Source organism: Bufo bufo, chromosome 11, assembly GCF_905171765.1.
Source record: "Bufo bufo chromosome 11, aBufBuf1.1, whole genome shotgun sequence".
Lineage (NCBI taxonomy): Eukaryota > Metazoa > Chordata > Amphibia > Anura > Bufonidae > Bufo > Bufo bufo.
The window spans coordinates 77,584,741-77,589,994 of record NC_053399.1 but is presented as its reverse complement, the minus strand read 5'-3'; positions in this window follow the sequence as shown (position 1 = coordinate 77,589,994).

Here is a 5,254-nt window from a genome sequence, read left to right as displayed (position 1 = left end):
TGTGCAGCATATGTCCAGCATGTTAGTGATGTGTGCAGCATATGTCCAGCATGTTAGTGATGTGTGCAGCATGTGTCCAGAATGTTAGTGATGTGTGCAGCATATGTCCAGCATGTTAGTGATGTGTGCAGCATATGTCCAGCATGTTAGTGATGTGTGCAGCATGTGTCCAGAATGTTAGTGATGTGTGCAGCATATGTCCAGCATGTTAGTGATGTGTGCAGCATATGTCCAGCATGTTAGTGATGTGTGCAGCATGTGTCCAGAATGTTAGTGATGTGTGCAGCATATGTCCAGCATGTTAGTGATGTGTGCAGCATATGTCCAGCATGTTAGTGATGTGTGCAGCATATGTCCAGCATGTTAGTGATGTGTGCAGCATATGTCCAGCATGTTAGTGATGTTTGGGGCATGTGTCCAGTGTGTTATGGAGGTGTGCAGCACATGTCCAGCATGTTAGTGATGTTTGGGGCATGTGTCCAGTGTGTTATGGAGGTGTGCAGCATGTTTCCTGATTGGGGTCACGGAACCCCCAGAATCGCAAAAAAACAAAATAATCCAGCATGTTGGATGCCACAGAAAAGAGATGAATCTGTTTCTTTTAGAATCCCTTTCACTGTGAACATCCTCTCCTGATACAATGATTATATTTCACAATTAGAAATATATCTTTCTCCTAATTAGCAGGCTGGTGACGCATGAGATCAATCAAGACGTGAGCAAGGAGTCTTGGATCTGGAGTCAAACGGAAATCTGGTGTTTTGTTATTTTAAGTAGAAAGCTGGCTCTGAACAAGGCCTGGTATTATCAGAAAGCACGCAGAGGTGGTGCCGCCATTACTGCCGCATTTCTATCATCTTCACTGCTTTCTACTTCTCAAGCTTTTGAGAACTCCATCGTTATCTTCTCTACAGTATTCTCTAAAACCAGTGAATGTCAATTATCTGTTCATTAACACTGGACGTCCAATCAGTGAAGAGAAATCACAACAACTAACAACTATCTATCTTCTATCTATCTATCTTCTATCTATCTATCTTCTATCTATCTATCTTCTATCTATCTATCTATCTATCTTATATCTATCTATCTATCTATCTATCTATCTATCTATCTATCTATCTTTCTATCTATCTTATATCTATCTATCTTCTATCTATCTATCTATCTATCTATCTATCTATCTTATATCTATCTATCTATCTATCTATCTATCTTATATCTATCTATCTATCTATCTTCTATCTATCTATCTATCTATCTATCTATCTATCTATCTATCTATCTATCTATCTATCTATCTATCTATCTATCTTCTATCTATCTATCTTATATCTATCTATCTATCTCATATCTATCTATTATCTATCTATCTTATATCTATCTATCTTATATCTATCTATCTTATATCTATCTATCTATCTTATATCTATCTATCTTATATCTATCTATCTATCTATCTATCTTATATCTATCTATCTATCTTATATCTATCTTATATCTATCTATCTTCTATCTATCTATCTATCTATCTATCTTATATCTATCTATCTATCTATCTCATATCTATCTATTATCTATCTATCTTATATCTATCTATTATCTATCTATCTTATATCTATCTATCTTATATCTATCTATCTTATATCTATCTATCTATCTTATATCTATCTATCTTATATCTATCTATCTATCTATCTATCTTATATCTATCTATCTATCTTATATCTATCTTATATCTATCTATCTTATATCTATCTACAGTATCTATCTATCTTCTATCTATCTATCTATCTATCTTATATCTATCTATCTTATATCTATCTATCTATCTTATATCTATCTATCTATCTTATATCTATCTATCTATCTATCTATCTATCTATCTATCTATCTATCTATCTCATATCTATCTATTATCTATCTATCTTATATCTATCTATCTTATATCTATCTATCTTATATCTATCTATCTTATATCTATCTATCTATCTTATATCTATCTATCTTATATCTATCTATCTATCTTATATCTATCTATCTATCTTATATCTATCTATCTTATATCTATCTATCTATCTTCTATCTATCTATCTATCTATCTTATATCTATCTATCTATCTATCTCATATCTATCTATTATCTATCTATCTTATATCTATCTATCTTATATCTATCTATCTATCTTATATCTATCTATCTTATATCTATCTATCTATCTATCTTATATCTATCTATCTATCTTATATCTATCTTATATCTATCTATCTTATATCTATCTACAGTATCTATCTATCTTCTATCTATCTATCTATCTATCTTATATCTATCTATCTTATATCTATCTATCTATCTTATATCTATCTATCTATCTCATATCTATCTATCTTATATCTATCTATCTATCTATCTATCTATCTATCTATCTCATATCTATCTATTATCTATCTATCTTATATCTATCTATCTTATATCTATCTATCTTATATCTATCTATCTATCTTATATCTATCTATCTTATATCTATCTGGAAGAAGGATTCTGGAGACAAATAAAGGTCCTCTTTTCAGCTACGACTAAGGGTACTCACCCGAAACGCGTCAGCGACCATGCCGTGGGGACAGTGACTATGTCGGTTTTAAGAAATATTCAATAAAGAAGAGCTGAAAAGAGGACCTTTATTTGTCTCCAGAATCCTTCCAATTTGTTTTCTGCCTGTTACGGGAACACTCCCCCAGGGCCTCTGGAGCCGGGACTATATACCATACCAAGGTGAGCTGGATAAAAGTTTTTTCTATATTTCTTATATCTATCTATCTTATATCTATCTTATATCTATCTATCTAATATCTATCTATCTATCTTATATCTATCTATCTATCTTCTATCTATCTATCTATCTATCTATCTTCTATCTATCTATCTATCTTATATCTATCTATCTATCTATCTATCTTATATCTATCTATCTATCTTATATCTATCTCATATCTATCTATCTTATATCTATCTATCTATCTATCTTATATCTATCTTATATCTATCTATCTATCTTATATCTATCTTATATCTATCTATCTATCTTATATCTATCCATCTTATATCTATCTATCTATCTATCTATCTATCTTATATCTATCTATCTTATATCTATCTATCTATCTATCTATCTATCTTATATCTATCTATCTTATATCTATCTATCTTATATCTATCCATCTTATATCTATCTATCTTATATCTATCTATCTATCTATCTTATATCTATCTATCTTATATCTATCTATCTATCTTATATCTATCTATCTATCTATCTATCTATCTATCTATCTATCTATCTTATATCTATCTAAAGAGAAAAAATCTGGCAGCACTATAAAAAAAGAAAAGAGGAAAGGGACTAGACTATTGCCCAATGTACATAAACAGCAAACAGGCAGCACTCCAGAATAATCCAGAAATAAAAAATGAAGATCTTTATTCACCCATGTGGATACACGACGTTTCAGCTCAACCCTAGAGCCTTTCTCCACATGGGTGAATAAAGATCTTCATTTTTTATTTCTGGATTATTCTGGAGTGCTGCCTGTTTGCTGTTTCTATCTATCTCTCTAATATCTATCTATCTTATATCTATATATATATATATATCTGTCTGTCTATCTATATCGAGAATATACTGGGTATAATAATGTGCTACATGGCATAAAACATCTTTCTTTCATATATCTCATAAATATGTCATTCTACACGGTCAAGTCCCATTATTATGACCACTTCCTATAAGTTGCAAAAAAAAAAGGGATGATTATTGGGTTTTGGATGAGCAAGAGGGACCGACACGCAACAGTGAAGCAGCTCACCACCAAAATGTATCTTCTCTATCAGTCCCCTATATTTTATAGTTTCTATCTATATATTTATGTATCTATCTGTCTCACATCTATCTATCCATCTCATATCTGTCTGTCTATCATCTATGTCTTTTCTATCAGTTCCTATCTTTTATAGTTCATATCTATCTATCTATCTATCTCATATCTATCTATCTATCTCATATCTATCTATCGATCATCATTATCTATCTACAGAAAATATACAGGAGATAATTTGCTACATAAAATATCTATTATTATTATTATTATTAAAGCTCCGTTCATTCCATGGCGCTGTACATATGAAATGGGATGTACTTACATAAAGTAAAAATTGCAATGAGCATGAACAAGATCAGTTCCAAACTTTAGGAAAGTGGACCCTGCCGCGAAGGCTTACACTCTACAAGGTATGGAGGAACGACACAGTAGGTGCGGGTAAAGCTGGTCATATGGCAGTATAGTGGCAGCAGGGTCACCGTAGGTTGTAGGCTTGTCTGAAGAGGTGGGTTTTCAGGTTTCTTTTGAAGATTTCCATGGTAGTTGAGCATCTGATGTGTTGTGGTAGAGAATTCCAGAGTATGGGGGGTGCACTGGAGAAATCTTGGAGGCGATTGTGGGATGAGGAGAGTAGAGAAGGAGGTCTTGTGAGGATTGATGATTGCGTGTAGGATGGTATCGGGAAATCAGGTCACAGATGTATGGAAGGGTTGTGGATGGTCCTTGTGGCGAAACCAACCTCGCCACTGGGTTTTGGAGGGGCCTGGCTACCAGCCTCTTGCCCCAGGATTATGGGCCCTCTCATCAGCCCATGCAAAACTTAAACCCCATGGCGATTTGACTGTGTTTGTGGCATCTGAGCGCTCAGATCCAAGCCATATGGGGACATGTGGGGTTTTGAGATGTGTGACAGAACCATCTGTCTGTGTAATTGTATTGTATGTTATGTGAGGGTACCCAGTTAGCTAATTTTATTGTATTCATGTTGTCTGAGTGCCATTCACCTAATAATATGCACTCAGACTTGAGCTGTCTGGGAATGTGTTAATGTCTATGTGTATTGTAAAGGGTGGGACATTGTATGTTTGAGTAAGTGATGTCTGTTCCATTGTCCCCACGTGTGTATTGGCCATTCCCCTTTGTCCTGAGAGATAATTGGATTACTCCTCGGGTGTCTCCAGGGCAGAGAGGAGGAAACCATGATGCATTGTGGGGATGTGTTGTAACATATTGATTGGTTGTATTTCAAAACCCTGTGGGCAGTACTATGTTTTGGTTTGTGAATAAAAGAGGCTGTACGTGAAGTACAGGGAGTTCCTGTTTTACCCTTTATCATGTTGAGGCTGATGTTTGGGTAACTGATCGACGCTGGGGATTGC